Source organism: Pan paniscus, chromosome 4 (assembly GCF_029289425.2).
Source record: "Pan paniscus chromosome 4, NHGRI_mPanPan1-v2.0_pri, whole genome shotgun sequence".
Taxonomy (NCBI): domain Eukaryota; kingdom Metazoa; phylum Chordata; class Mammalia; order Primates; family Hominidae; genus Pan; species Pan paniscus.
Window position 1 is genome coordinate 50,943,903 of NC_073253.2, and position 16,912 is coordinate 50,960,814.

The window sequence follows — 16,912 nt, forward strand, 5'->3', positions numbered from 1 at the left end:
ACCTATTATTAGTGTCCGTGCTCATCAGTAGTGCCTCTGTGATGGCCTATACGTCACACAATTACTTCCATCTGTTTCCCATAGCAATATCTCTTTCCCCAGGGAGAAATCTAATAATTTCACCCACCCTGACATCAAGTTCTCTTTGGCCAAAGTGGCTTCTGAGGAACACAAAACACCACCAGATTCTAAAATAGTATGTCCTGTTTTTTCCTTTCTCTCAACTTAGAAAATGTGAGTGACACATAGCTCATTAGAGACCACGTTATCGGCATTCTGTTAGAAAGTGGAGAGAGGAAACATATTTTCGTATTCTGATTATTTTCAGAGTAATATAGGTTTAGCAACCTGTTTACTGGCAGCACACAGAACCTGGCAGCAGATTTCCTCCATGTGTGAAGTGCACGATGGCACCCGACATGCACTCATTGACAAGTTCCCCACACCAGCACCTCATGCCTGCTGAGCACAGGAAGTATGCTGGCTCCCACATACAGAGACACTTTCTGCTTTAAGTAGCTGCTATCCATTCCTTTGGGACTGGTACTTTTAATTTGTTAAGGGTAGAATTGCGGAAATGCTTCGAATTGTTTGGGCTCTCTTTTTCCCACAGGTCCACAATGGCAAAAGTGCTGTACACAAAGGTGGTTTCCCTCAGCAGCTGTATTTCATTTCTAACCAGAACAATAACGAGCTCAATAAGACATAACATATAGATAATTGTATAGTTTTTCCTCCCTTGATTTACTGAATGCAAACCTTAATCTATTTCCTTAATTGTATTCATGATTGGTAAGATAAATATTTAGAATAATGGTTTAAAGACCATCATTAGTTAGAGAAATAAGATTTAAATATTTGCCTCCAGTTATAGTTGTGTGTGTGTTTTCAGCAATCAGTCATTAGTCAAGAACATTTTGAGCACGCAGTAGATCAAAATACAGTGCCTCTGGGAATCTAAAAAGATTTCAGGCATGATCCTCTTCAAGGAATTTACAAGACAGTAAAAGAGATTCCCATCATGTAAGTAATTGTTTTCAGAAATCATTTGTAAGGAAGACAAATTAGCAAGCTGAGCACTCAGTGAAATCTTTCATATGCCTGGGCCCTTTTTCATTATTACTGAAATAAAATATCTGCTAGTGACACATAAAATACCTAAAGCAAAAAAAGTAAATAATTTGTTTTGATATAAATACAAATAGGATTATATGGGATTGGTAAATGAAGAAATGATACCAGGATAACGTTAAAGTTGTATTGATTTATACATGATTATTTTGGCCCAGTAATAATTTGTGCCACCAAGTACTAGCAGTTGAACTCAAAGAACACTAACAAAATTGAATATAGCAATACAGCTGAATACAACAAGCCACTGCAGATTTGCACCAGTTTGGTCATGTACTCTTGACTCAGTTTGGTCATGTACTCTGTCTTGAAAACGGTTATTTCAGGTTCTTCTAGATGTTGCTACAGTTTGCTCTTGTCTTTCTAACTCAGTAGTTATGCCTGATATCTTCCCCCCATGCCACTCCCATTATGAAAATACCTTTGTTTTCAATTTTAAAATACATTTATGGCAGTATTTTATTTATTTGGAATTTAGGTCTTTTGAAACTAAAATTTGTATTAGGATTATGTATTAGTCTGTTCTCACACTGCTACAAAGAACTACCTGAGACTGAGTAATTTATAAAGAAAAGAGGTTTAATTGGCTCACAGTTCCACAGGCAGTACAGAGGGTATGGCTGGGGATGCCTCAGGAAACTTACAATTATGGCAGAAGGGCAATAGGGAAGCAAGCCTTTTCTTCATATGGCAAACTAGGAGGAAGAGAGAGTGAAGACGGAAGTGTCACACACTTTTAAACCATCAGATCTCATGAGAACTCACTCAATACCATGAGAACAGCAAGGGGGAGTCCGCCCCCATGATCCAATCATCATCCACCATGTCCCTCCCCCAACATTAGGAATTACAACTCAACACAAAATTTGGCGGGGGGGGACACAGAGCAAAACCATATCAGATTACTGTTATTCTTGTTAGTGGTCTGGTCACAAAGCTTAGGTTTTGAGTGACCTGCCCCAAGCACATTTTCCTTGTAAGTTCTGATACTTGATTAGTGCACAATTTTGCAGAATACAAGGTTCCCAGGAATGCATATTCAGGCCAAATGTGAACCTAATGAAGGCAAAAATCATGGCAAGTGTTGAAAGATGATTAGGGAAGGCATTACAGCTGCATGCCTCATCCAGATGTTGAAAGAAGGGTAAAACTGAAACAAGCACAGAAGAGGGAAGAGATGGGAAGAGCAGCAGGAGCAAAGAGGGAGAAGTCATCAATGTAAACCATGTGGTTAGAACCATCAGTAGAACAAGATCAAGTAGGAGGAAAGTGTTTTAAATTAGATTTACCATAAATATAAAGGCCTCAGATGCTAAAGTTTCTTCTTTAAAGAGTGGAGAGCTATTGGGACTTTGGGGTAGAGGTGGGAACTGGGGGATTGACAATGCAATTCCTTTTCAGTGCAGCAAGGACTTCTAGAAACCTTCTAGTCTATCCCTATTCTTTTATACTTAAAAAACTGAGGTCCAGGTAGGTGACTAATTTATTCACATTTATGTTAATTAGTGGCCTATGTCTCCTGGTTCCCAGTCCCAAGACCTTATGACTATACCCATGTAGGACAAAAGACATTTAAAGAGTAATATTCTGACTACAGCAATTGAGGACCTGGTCTGTACAGGCATTGTTGGATATGGAAAGAAAGAAATTTATTTTTAAGACTTTATGAAGACAGGATATATATTTATGCATGGTAAATAACTAATGAGGGATAAGTATTTCCTGAAGCTGTAACTTCATATATGTCATCCTGTATATGACAAATTATTTGAGGTAATTCATATGTCTCTTGTGATGATACATAAACTATTATGGTAATATTTGGTAATACCCAGCAGGTCATTTCAGGGTTAAAATGTAGAAAAATATGTGGCTCATCTCTGAAAATAATAATGAGAAGAAGCAAGAGGAAAAGTTAAGCCATGTATACAGCAGTAGAATTAGTCCATGAAGCTGGACCAAGACTATGTTCTACTCTGCTCTTACCAGGAAATGAGCTATCAAACAAGAAGATTCTCCCCACTCCATGTTATAGCTAGTTAGGAGGAGAGAGACAATAAAGACTCCCCAGTTGTGTCAAGGAAGCCAATCCTTCCTAGTCGCATGGCCAGCACATGATACCTATGCAGCATTTATAGAGCATGAGATGAAGATGCTCTAGGACAAGCTAGCCCTTTAGTGGACCACGTCAGAGAGGCATTTCTTTGGTATAGTACCACTTTTAAAGTCTAAAATTATGATTTTGCCAGGGTACTCAGAGTTCCTCACTTTCTAAGGAGCTAACATCATTCTTTCATGTTAACGAAACTCCCAACAGACTGCTGCATCTGCCAAAATTCCAATGAGAAAAAACAGACCACAAGATCCAGGGTCACTCAGTAATGCATGAATTCTCTTTAAAAATCTATTTAGAAACCATAGCATAATCAGAAAATTGTGCTGAGTGCATGGAGGCAAAGGAAAGGGAATTATTTAAATGACTTTAAAACCCTTGTCATGGCGCAATGACAGCCTCAGACATCCAAATTCAAATCAATAGAGATCTACCAGACAGGCGAGAATACACATATTCACTGATTAGGGCTGCAGTGGACTGGTTTTAAGGAAATATTTTTATGAAAAGTCTTGTAAAGAAAAACAACCTTGAGTTACATTTTGAGCAATTATAAGCAATTTTGTAGGAGTTGCAGTTAGAATCTTTACACGATATGTGATTTTAAAATAATTCAAAGCACAATTTTACTTTACCAAAAGGCTATTCTATGAACTCCTTCCAGATAATTACAGATTAATCTGATAACAGCCACTAATTAGACTACGAAGAAAATTAATGAATCAATTGTGGTTCTCTTGGAACAACAGTCTTCCAGAAGATTGGGTGGGAGGGAGGCTTGCTTAAAATTTCTTATTTCAGAAACAGTTTAGAGAGTAAAAACAGTAAAATTAAATGAGAAGTCTGGATAGAGGGAAACACATATACCAGAGCAAAAGCCAAACTCATTAGAACTGCCTGTAAATGTGACTTATGGAAAAAGAATAGATTACAATAAAAAAAAATTTCATTCAATTAAATTTATTTAAAGTATATTATTAAAATTAATGGCACAAAAATATGCATCAAACTAAAATCTTACATAGTCACTGTAAAATTCCCTAATTTTATGTCTGATCAAATCTTTTCATCATTCCTCCAAGCATGGCTTAGGCCTTTCAGATGTTTTTCCTCTTTCTTACTAAAACAAGCTTCCACTTTACCTAATCTAATACAATAATAAAAATATTAATATAAGGTAATGAGGTCTGCTGTCTGCTAATGTTGCCAGGATACCCACTATGCCACATGACTTAAACTCTACAGAGGAATTCCCAGGGAACAAAGGGGTTACAAGTACACTCAATAAATTCCTAACTTTGCTGCTGTTTCCAAGAGCTTTGGATTTTGCTATGACTTTGACCTTACAATGTAGCCATTCTCTTATAGATCCTTCTATTCATCTTCATGGTTATTCTTTATAACAGCACTATATTGCCAGGCTGGCCTTTCTGAGCATAGAAAAAAAATGTCTTTATTGCAGGATATATATGTGCATACAACATATATACATATGATTGTATATTTGTATCTACATATACACATATACAACCACAAAGGAAGATCCAAGTTGAGCTTTGTTCCCCCTAAATTAGAAAGAATTCTGGCTTGGTACAGTAACCCACCCTTGTAATTCTAGTATTTGGGGAGGCAAGGCAGGAAGATTGCTTGGAGCCAGGAGTTCAAGACCAGCCTGAGCAACATAGTGAGCCTATCTATACAAAAAATTTACAAATCAGCCAGTCACAGTGCTACATACCTTTAGTCCTAGCTGCACAGGAGGGTACGGTGGCAGGACCCCTTGAGTCCAGGAGTCCAAGGCTGCAGTGAGCTATGTTAACACCACTGCACTCCAGCCTGGGCAACAGAGTGAAGCCCTGTCTCTAAAAAATAACAAAAGTTAAAAATAAAGAATTCTGACTGTCAAATGAACTCATCATACCGTTTTCCTGTTCTGGAATGCTTCTACTTGGAAGTTAGTAGTTTTTCTTTTTCTTTTGTCTTTCCCAACCCATTTTAGAACCTGTCTTAGGTATTCAAACAATTTTTCTGTCTTTGATCTCCAATTATTATTTTCCCATTTATCCACCCATATGCCATATAAATAGTTCCTAGGCAATAGGATTGTGCTAGGAGTTGGTAACCATATAATGTAAGACATAGTCTCTACTTTCCAAATGCCTACACTCTAAGAAGGAAAACAGGTCCACATTAAAAAAAATAGAGATAGTATTAAAAATAGATTATATTCCATCACTATTAGCTGAATGCAGGAAGTGCCTCTAGAATTTAGAGACTTTAGTCTGAAGATGGATGTGGGCAAAGGAGGACTTATAGCAGTGCAGGATGGAGCAATGAAAACTTGATTTGAGATGATGGACATTTTAACACTGCCAAATTCTCAGAAAAGAATAGACTATGACCCCTTCTATAATAATTAAAAGACCTTAGGCATTGTAAAACAAAGGGTAAGAGCCTGAAGTCTAGGGGCCAGATGACCCAGTTCAAATCTGCTACTCTAAAGCTACAGCAAGTAACATAACTTGTCTGTAACTCGGTTTCCTTATCAGTAATATAAAATTGTGCTAAGTATAAGTTAACACATAAAATACTTTTAATACTGTGCTTTATCCAGAGTAAGCTCCATACAAATATTTTTTGAAAATTTTTAGCCATGTTTTATTTAATTATTATTATTTTTAAAATTTTTATTTTTCCATAGGTTATTGGGGTATAGGTGGTATTTGGTTACATGAGTAAGTTCTTAAGTGGTGACTTGTGAGATTTAGGTGTACCCATCATCCAAGCAGTATACACTGCACCCTACTTGTACTCTTTTATCCCTTGGCCCCCTCCCACCCTTCCCCCCAAGTCCCCAAAGTCCATTGTATCATTCTTATGCCTTTGCATCCTCATAGCTTAGCTCCCACTTATGAGTGAGAACATACAATATTTGGTTTTCCATTCCTTAGTTACTTCACTTAGAATTATAGTCTCCAATTTCATCCACATCACTGTGAATGCCATTAATTCATTCCTTTTTATGGTTGAGTATTATTCCATATATATATATATATATATATATATATATGCCATAGTTTTTTAATCTACTTGTTGATTGATGAGCATTTGGGTTGGTTCCACACCTTTGCAATTGCAAATTGTATTGCTATACACATGCATGTGCAAGTATCTTTTTTATATAATGACTTCTTTTCCATGGGTAGATACCCAGTAGTGGGATTGCTGGATCAAATGGTAGTTCTACTTTTAGTTCTTTAAGGAATCTCCACACTGTTTTCCACAGTGGTTGTACTAGTTCAAATTACCACCAGCAGAGTAGAAGTGTTCCCTGATCACTGCATCCATGCCAATATCTACTGTTTATGATTTTTTATTATGGCCATTCTTGCAGGAGTAAGATGGTATCACATTGTGGTTTTGATTTGCATTTCCCTAATCATTAGTGATTGTTGAGCATTTTTCCATATGTTTGTTGGACATTTGTATATCTTCTTTTGAGAATTGTCCATTCATGTCCTTAGCCCACTTTTTGATGGGGTTATTTGATTTTTCTTGCTGATTTATTTGAGTTTGTTGTAAATTCTGGATATTAGTCCTTTGTCAGATGTACAGATTGTAAAGATTTTCTCCCATTCCTTGGGTTGTGTGTTTACTCAGCTGACTATTCCTTTTGCTGTGCAAAAGCTCTTTAGTTTAATTAACAGCTATTCATCTTTGTTTTTATTGCATTTGATTTGGGGGTTCTTGGTCATAAAATCCTTGCCTAAGCCAATGTCTAGAAAGGTTTTTCCAATGTTATCTTCTAGAATTTTTACAGTTTCAGGTCTTTGATTTAATTCCTTAATCCATCTTGAGTTGATTTTTGTATAAGGTGAGAAATGAGGATCCAGTTTTATTATCCTACATGTAGCTAGACAATTATCCCAGCAACATTTGTTGAAAAGGGTGTCCTTTCCCCACTTAAATTTTTCTTTGCTTTGTCAAAGATCAGTTAGTTGTAAGTATTTGGGTTTATTTCTGGATTCTCTATTGTGTTCCATAGGTCTATGTGCCTATTTTTATTCTTTTTTCATTGTCTTGGTTGGATTGGGTTAATTCAAAGATCTTGTCCTCATGCTCTGAGTTTCTTTCTTCTACTTTTTCAATTCTTTTGCTGAGACTTTCCAGATCATTTTGCATTTCTATAAGTGTGTCCAATGTTTCCTGAAGTTTTGATTATTTTTCTTTATGCCATCTATTTCCTTAAATATTTCTCCCTTCACTTCTTGTATCATTTTTTTGGATTTCCTCGCAATGGGCTTCACCTTTCTCTGGTGCCTCCCTGATTAGCTTAATAACTAACCTCCTGAATTCTTTTTCAGGTAAATTATGGATTTCTTCTTGTTTTGGATCCATTGCTGGTGAGCTAGTGTGATTTTGGGGGGGTATTAAAGAGCATTGTTCTGTCATATTACCAGAATTGGTCTTCTGGTTCTTTCTCATTTGGGTAGGCTCTGTCAGAGGGAAGGTCTGGGGCTGAAGGCTGTTGTACAGATTTTTTTGTCCCACAGGGTATTCCCTTGATGTAATACTCTCCTCCTTTTTCTATGGATGCGGGTTCCTAAGAACCAAGCTATATTGATTGTTATCGCTTTTCTGGATCTAGCCACCCAGCAAGTCTACCAGATGCCAGGCTGGTACTGGGGGTTGTCCACATGGAGTCCTGTGATGTGAACCATCTGTGGGTCTCTCAGCCATGGATACCAGCACCTGTTCTGGTGGAGGTGGCAGGGGGATGAAATGGTCTTTGTGAGAGTTCTTAGCTTTGGTGGTTTAATGCTCTATTTTTGTGCTGATTGGCCTCCTGCCGGGAGGTGGCGCTTTCCAGAGAGCATCAGTTGTGGTAGTATGGAGAGGAAGCAGTGGTGGGCAGGGCCCTAGAACTCCCAAGGGTATATGCCCTTTGTGTTCAGTTACTGAGGTGGGTAGGGAAGGACCATCAGGTGGGGGCAGGGCTTGGCGGTTCTGAGCTCAGACTCTCCTTGGGCGGGTCTTGCTTCGGCTGCTATAGGGAATGGGGGTGAGGTTTCCAGGTCAATGGAGTTATGTACCTAGGAGGATTATGGCTGCCTCTGCTGAGTCATGGGTGGAGTCTGCATGCAGAATTTGCACCCTCCCCCCAGTTCTGGCCAGGAGGCTTCTTGACAGGTTCAGATTGTTACAAAGTTCAGCTGGTGGTTTCCTTCTCTCTGTGGCATTTTCCCCATGCCTGTGGCCACCCTGACGAAGAGTCCCTGTGGTGCCAGGCAGGAATGGCCTGCTTGGGGACCCAGCGAGCTCCCAGGGCCTTTCCCACTGCTTCCTCTACCCCTGTATTTCGCTCAGCTCTCTAAATTGACTCAGCTCCAGGTAAGGTCAGAATCTTCTCCAGCAAACTAGACCTTCAGTTTCCCCAGCGAGAGTGTGTGTTCCAGGGTGGAGGATTTCCCTTTTCTGCTTCCACAGTTTGGGCACTTATGGTATTTGGGGTGTCTCCCAGGTTCTGCAGGAGAAATTTGCTTTATTTAGAGGGTCTGTGGGTCCTCTCAGGTTTCCTGATTTATTCCTGCAGTCATTCTGGAGCTAAAATTCATGATGTGAGCCTCCACATGCTGCTCTGTCCATCCAAGTCAGAACTGTAATCTAGTCCTGGCTCCCATTTGCCATGACACCTCAACAGAGAAGTCCTAAAACAGTCCACATTGCTACCATCTCTGTTCAGGCTGCCATAACAAAATACTATGGGCTGGTTGGCTTCCACAACAGAAATGTATTTTCTTACAGCTCTGGAGCCTAGATATCCATGATCAAGGTGCCAGTCAATTCGGTTTCTGGTGAGGGCTCTCTTCCTGGCTTCCGTATAAATAATTGCTATTATTATTATTAACTGTGATGAGGCCAAAGGCTTCTAAAAGCACATGTAACTTACTAGCAATACTGCTGGTCACAAAGATGTGGACCTGCGATTGAATGCACATAATGCCCTGCTCTTCTTTTCAGTAACTAGATTCAAGCACAGTTATTGAGGTAAAGGGAGTTTTAAAAAGCATAAGTAGGAGTTGAAAAAGAAAAACAGGTGATAGTGATCAGATCTCCTCCAATTTCAGCCCCTACTTTCAAATCAGATCAAACTCTGATCCCTTGAGCTTTAATATTAGAATATCAGAATGTGTTGTTAAAAATTCAAAAATTTTAAAGTAATTTTCCAAAGAGTTTTTTGGCCTTCATCTTCGTATTTTGTGTACAATATTAACTTCAAAAGCATAGCTTTTGAAGCACAGCTTGTTTTTCTAAGCACTTTTTCTATTTTCATGTAAAATTCTTACTTTTCATCCTTGATGAGCATCAATAAGATGCTTTAACTTATCATTATAAGTCCCAGCAAAATGCCATATACTTTGCTTTTGCATGCTTTGACTGGCATTTAGAAGTATTGTTGGTGGCAGCTGGGCAAATGCTTTGTTTGGGAGTGGGTGAAGATCTTTGATATTTAGCATCATGCCTCAAATTGTGATTTTTATGAAAGCATTTAGAGGGAGAATTTATGAGCTGGGGTGAGCCCATGAGATGGAAAGACAAAACATGCTAGATGTAGATGAAAACTGGAATCAATAGTAAATGCTGATGCAGGTGGAGGGAGGCAGCAAGTTGGAAATCAAATCTTTGTTTACTTTAAATATGCATTCCAACTTCATATTTTTGTGTCATTCTGTTTAGGAGACCTAGATACATCAACTAACATGAAATAATTAGCTTATGCAACACTGCAGAGGAAAGGGAAGACAAAAGTGAAATTATTATTATCATCATCATCCTTATAATAGAGACGGTGTCTGTGTTGTGTAACAAGTACTTTGAAACAAGTTTCAGATCTTGAGAAAGCTAACATATTTTATAGTCAATCACTTAGAAACTCCTTACATAAAGTTGTATCATACAGAATCAGAAGAGTAGAGTTCACCATAAGAGAGGGTGAAGAGCCACAAAAATGGGAAGAAGCAAATGGGAAATTCAAGTTAATAAACACATCAGAAACTGAACAGAAAAACACTGTTTTCCTTTGGAGCTGAGTATTACCAGATCAGAATGAGTTTCTCCTCATGCCTCTTGAAAGCTCACCATTCCTATTCGATTGTTGAACACAGATTTTAAAAAGTGAGAACGCTAGAAATGTTGCCATGGTCTTAAAAATTCTGGGGGAAAAGACAGAATACAAAATTTAAATCCTGGATTTAGTGGATTCTAGGTATGTGTGTGGCTCCAGAAAGGTATAATAGATATAAGTTAAGAGCATTAGAATAACCAAAAGTCCTAGTATTATTCTAAATTTGCTGGATTCTAGGCATGTGTATGGCTCCAGAAAGGTATAATAGATAGAAATTAAGAACATTAGAATGACTGAAAGTTCTGGTATTATTTAGAAGGATAGTAACAATGTTAATTAATCTGAGACTAAGTATGAGACATGTATGTTAAAATTGCCAGGATAACTAATAAAAGAATACTGTTAAAAGAAAAACTGCAGCTGAATTTAATTTAAAACTTTAATTGAGCAAAGAACAATTGGTGAATAGGGCAGCCTCCTGAGCAAGAGTAGGCTCAGAGACTCCAGTGCAGCCACGTGGTGGAAGAAGATTTATGGACAGAAATAGGAAAGCGATGTAACAGAAAACAGAAGTGAGGTAGAGAAACAAGTAGATTGGTTACAACTTGGCTTTTGCCTTATTTGAACACAGTTTGAACAGTTGGCCACATTTGATCGGCCAAAACTCAGTGACTGGCACAAAAGTGGGCTACAGTCTGTTTACAATTCCATTCAGGTTATAGTTCAAGATTTACCAAGAAATTTTTAGGCTGAATTTAAAATATGTAAGGAGGTAGCTTTAAGCTAAACTTGATTTAACAATACACATGAAGTGCATAAATTTGAAAGGGTAAAGAGAGAATATACAGAGTGAGAAAAAAGAAAAAACCACAACCCAAAATGTGAAAGGAAAATATCTTGGGCCCCTTCAAGCTGGGAACTGCTCAGGGCAAATCTGCCTCCCATTCTATTCAAAGTCATCCCTCTGCTCACAGAGATAGATGCATATTCTGATTGCCTCCTTCAGAAAGACTTATGAGAAATTCAAAAGAATGCAACCATCTGTGTCTCTGCCTTTCTGGGTGGAACTAACGTACTTCTTACATGTATTGATTGATGTCTCATGTCTCCCTAAAATATATAAAACCAAACTGTGCCCCGACCACCTTGGGCACGTGTCATCAGGACTTCCTGAGGCTGTGTCATGGGCGCATCCTCAACCTTGACAAAATAAACTTTCTAAATTAAATGAGACCTGTCTCAAATTTTCTGGGTTCACAAAATGAATATAGAAAGGAAGAAAAAAAACATTAAAACACACAACAAATAGAAAACTCACAACAATGTACAAAGCAAATATTAACCAAAAAAGATGTCATTATACCTATGGCATAAAAGTAGACTTTAAAGCAAAGCACAATATCAGAGATGAAAAATGGCTGCTACATAATAAAATGTTAACTTTACTCATGTATACCTAATTAAATAGTTACTAAACACACACACACAAAATAACTCATTTCCATATGAATTAAAGAGATTTCAATGTGAAATGTAAAACATCTAAAATTTTTCAAATATAGAGAATATCTTTATAACCTTGTACTATAGAAGTGTTATTTGCAACAAGATTTATAGTTTCTTACATGAAAGTTACCATAAAAAGAGTTAAAACACAAGCCACACCCAAGCCACATAGATCTTTGTAATTTATGTAACCAAGAAAGGATTAGAATCCCAAACATATAAATAACTCGCTTAAGTCAAGAAAACAAAAACTCAATAAGGGCAAAAGTTCCAAACGAGTATTTCACAAAATAGAAAATAGAATATATTACATATTAATATGAAACATTTTAAAATTATCAAAGTCAGTAACTGGGGAAATGCAAATTAAAATCATGAGATATCATTTCACACCACACTGACAAAAATTAAAAGCCAGTAGTGTTACCAGGAGGCAGGCCTCAAGTGTGAGACATCCAGGTTCCTGGCATGTTGAACAAAGAATTGAACAAAATGCACAAATGAAATAACAAAGGAATGAAACAAAGCAACAAAACAGCAAAAGTAGAGATTTGTTGAAGCAAGAAAAGACTCCACAGGGTGGGAGCAGGCTGAGCAAGCAGCTCAAGGGCACAGTTACAAAGTCTTCTCAGGTTTAAGTACCCTCTTTGAGATATTTGTTACCACATATGTGGATGAGAATTGCCATCTTCCTTTGCTGTCACTGCTCTCTAGCTGAGACTGACTTGTCCAGTGACCTTGGTAAAACAAGGTTGGTCCTCCAACACAGCATATGTGTAAGGATGCCAGCAAAGCTCTCAGGGCCACTCCATCACATAATTCCCTTGAGTGGGAATCTTGGTGATATGGTTTGGCTGTTTCCCCACCCAAATCCCATCTTGAGTTTATATGTGTTCTGGGAGTAACCCAGTGTGAGGTAATTGAATCATGGGGACAAGTATTCCCCATGCTGTTCTCATGATACTGAATAAGTCTCATGAAATCTGATGATTTTATAAAGAAAAGTTCCCCTGCACAAGTTCTCTCTCTTTTTGCCTGCTGCCATCCATGTAAGACATGACTTGCTCCTCCTTGCCTTCTGCCATGATTGTGAGGCCTCCCAGCAATGTGGAAACGTAAGCCCCTTAAACCTCTTTCTTTTGTAAATTGCCCAGTCTCGGGTATGTCTTTATCAGCAGTATGAGAACAGACTAATACAGCAAATTGGTACCAAGAGTGGGGTGCTACTGTAGATACCCAAAAACGTGGAAGCAACTTTGGAACTGGGTAACAGGCAGGGGTTGGAACAGTTTAGAGGCTGGCTCAGAAGAAGACAGGAAAATATGGGAAAGTTTGGAACTTCCTAGAGACTTGTTGAATGGCTTTGACAAAAATGCTGCTAATAATATGGACAATAAAGTCCAGGCTGAGGTGCTTTCAGATGTAAATGAGGTATTTGTTGAGAACTGGAGCAAAGGTAACACTTTTTATGTTTTAGCAAAGAGACTGGTAGCATTTTGCCCCTGTCCGAGAGATTGGTGGAACTTTGAACTTGAGAGAGATGATTTAGGGTAACTGGTGGAAGAAATTTCTAAGCAGCAAAGCATTCAAGAGGTGACTTGGTTGTTGTTAAAGTCATTCAGTTTTAAATGGAAAACAGAGCATAAAAGCTCAGGAAATTTGCAGCCTGTCAATGCAATAGAAAAGAAAATCTATTTTCTTTTCTAAATTCAAGCCAGCTTCAGAAATTTGCATAAGTAATGAGGAGCCAAATGTTAATCCCCAAGACAATGAAGAAAAGGTCCCCAGGGCATGTTAGAGGTCTTCAAAGCAGCCCCTCCCATCACAGGCCTGGAGGCCTAGGAGGAAAAAATGGTTCCATGGGCTGGGCTCAGGGTCCATCTGCTGTGTGGAGGTTAGGGACTTGGTGCTGTGCATTCAGGCTGCTCCAACCATGACTAAAAGGGGCCAAGGTACAGCTTGGGATGTTGCTTCAGAGGGAGGAAGCCCCAAGCCTTGGCAGCTTCCACATTGTGCACAGAGCCTGCAGGTGCACAGAAGTCAAGAATTGAGGTTTGTGAACCTCTGCCTAGATTTCAGAACATGTATGACAATGCTGGATGCCTAGGCAAAAGTTTGCTGCAGGGGCGAGGCCCTCATGGGGAACCTCTGTTAAGGCAGTGCAGAAAGGAAATGTGGGGTTTGACCTCCCAAACAGAGTTCCTACTGGGGTACCACCTAGGGAAGCTGTGAGAAGAGGGCTGCCATCCTCCAGACCCCAGAATAATAGACCCACCAAGAGCTTTCACGGTGCACATGGAAAATCCAGAGACACTCAACATCAGCCCATGAAAGCAGCCAGAAGGGAGGCTGTACCATGCAAAGCCACAGGGGCAGAGCTGCCCAAGACCATGGGAACCCACATCTTCCATCAGCATGACCCGGATATGAGACATGGAGTCAAAGGAGATCATTTTGGAGCTTTAAGACTTGACTGCCCTGCTGGATTTCAGACTGTAGCCCCTTTGTTTTGGCCAATTTCTCCCATTTGGAAAGGTTGTATTTACCCAATGCCCATACCTCCATTGTATCTAGGAAGTAAGTAGCTTGATTTTGTTTCTACAGGCTCATAGCAGGAACAAACTTGCCTTGTGTCAGATAAGACATTGAACTATGGACTTTTGAGTTAATGCTGAAACGAGTTAAGACTTTGGAGGACTGTCGGGAAGACATGATTGGTTTTGAAATGTGAGGACTGTAGATTTGGGAGGGGCTAAGGGCAGAACAATATGGTTTGGCTGTGTGCCCACCCAAATACCACCTTAAATTATAACTCCCACAATTCCCACATGTTGTGGGAGGAACCCTGGGGGAGATGATTGAATTATGGGGGCAGATCTTCCCTGTGCTGTTCTCTTGACAGTGAATGAATCTCACAAGATATAATGGTTTTAAAAATGGAAGTTTCCCTACACAAGCTTCTCCCTTGTCTGCTGCCATTTGAGATGTGACTTTTTCCTGCTTGTCTTCTGCCATGATTGTGAGGCTTTCCCAGCCACTACAGTGGAACTGTAAGTCCATAAAACCTCTTTCTTTTTTAAATTGCCCAGTCTTGGATATGTCTTTACCAGCAGCATGAAAATGGACTAATACAATCCCCAATGTTAGAGGTGGGGCCTAATGGAAGATGTTTGGGTCATGAGGGCAGATCCCTTGTGAATAGATAGATACCAACCATTAAGAGTGGGTGGGTTCTCATTCTATTCATTCCTACAAAAGCTGGCCATTAAAAAGAGTCTGGCACATTCCCCCTACCCTTTTCTTCCTCTCCTGCCATGTGACTTCTGCACACACTGGCTTCATGATAGAAGGTGAAAACCTTCTATCATGAGTAGAAGCAGCTTAAAGACCTCACCAGAATCCAATAGATATGAGTACCATACTTCTTGTATTTACCCAACGCCTTTACCCATTTTATCTAGGAGGTAACTAACTTGCTTTTGATTTTACAGGCTCATAGGTAGAAGGGACTTGCCTTGTCTTGGATGAGACTTTGGACTATGGACTTTTGAGTTAATGCTGAAATGAGTTAAGAGTTTGGGGGACTGTTGGCAAGGCATGATTGGTTTTGAAATGTGAGGACATGAGATTTGGGAGGGTCCGGGGCAGAATGATATGGTTTGGCTCTGTCCCCACCCAAATTTCATCTTGATTTCCCACGTGTTGTGGGAGGGACCAAATGGGAGGTAATTGAATCATGGGGGCAGGTCTTTCCCATGCTGTTCTCGTGACAGTAAATAAGTCTCATGAAATTTGATGGTTTTAAAAAGAGGAGCTCCCCTGAGCAAGTTCTCTCTTTTTTGCCTCCCACCATCCATGTAAGATGAGACTTGCTCCTCCTTGCCTTCCACCATGATTGTGAGGCCTCCCCAACCATGTGGAACTGTAAGTCCATGAAACCTCTTTCTTTTGTAAATTGCCCAGTCTCAGGTATGTCTTTATCAGCAGTATGAGAACAGACTAATACACCTGGCAACCTCTTCCTATTATGTGACACACTCTATTCCTCTTCTGCTCATATCCCAGGTGCCTCTGTTGAAAAAATACAGAAAGGGGATCCCAAGTTCTGCTTTATTCTTGGCTTCCACTTGACTTGGGAACCTCCACATCATTGCTACACCACCAGACGTGCAAATCTCTCCATTGTTGCCCTCCCTCTTAACCATATGATCTTTCTCCAATTCTCAACTTCTCTGTTCAAGAGACTTAAAGAGCAGATGAGCAAGTCCACTGCCAAGCATATACCCAACAGGAAAACAAGGTGCCAACCTGCTCTTTCATGACATCTGATATGGTTTGACACTGGGTCCCCACCCAAATCTTATCTCGGATGGTAATTCTCACATGTCAAGGGAGGGATCTGGTGGAGAGTGACTGGATGATGGGGGTGGTATCGCCCATACTGTTCTCATGATCATGAGTGAGTTCTCACAAGAGCTGATGGTTTTAAAGTAGGGCACTTCCTCTCTCTCTCTCTCTCTCTCTCTCTCTCTCCTGCTGCCATGTAAGACGTGCCTTGCTTCCCCTTCACCTTCCACCATGATTGTAAGTTTCCTGAGGCCTCTCCAGCTATGCAAAACTGTGAGTCAATTAAACCTTTTGTCGTCATAAATTACCCAGTCTCACATAGTATATTTATAGCAGTGTGAAAATGGACTGATACAGATTTTGGTACCAGGAGTGGTTCCAGAGGAACAGAATTTTAAGGATGGATTTCTTTAGTTGGCTTTGTGGTTTCTGGAGTTAGCTGCTTAACATAATTAGACTCAAAAATGCTAAGGACTCTACTTCTAAGAGTATGGAGAACACTGATAGTCCTTGGCATAAATTGTTTAGAGAGTTACGCAACATAAATAAATTTAATACTCCTCATTCACTGTTCTTGAGAACCAAGGAGTTTAGTGACTCTATACATAATGCCTTAGACCATATGTGGGGAGCCAAGAAGTATAATGAAGTTAGTTGGTTGCTCCTAAGTTCGCTCACTGGACAAAGTG

The 16,912-nt window shown here is 39.4% G+C and overlaps 1 long non-coding RNA gene across 1 annotated transcript in view; it reads right to left on the reverse strand.

Annotated features, from left to right (window-relative positions):
* LOC129397772 (uncharacterized) overlaps window positions 1-16,912 on the reverse strand; it is an 82,736-nt gene that overhangs the window by 1,961 nt on the left and 63,863 nt on the right. The window contains exon 2 of the long non-coding RNA XR_008625372.1: window positions 1,776-1,826. This is a non-coding gene — a long non-coding RNA (uncharacterized LOC129397772). The remainder of the gene's footprint in view (window positions 1-1,775; window positions 1,827-16,912) is intronic.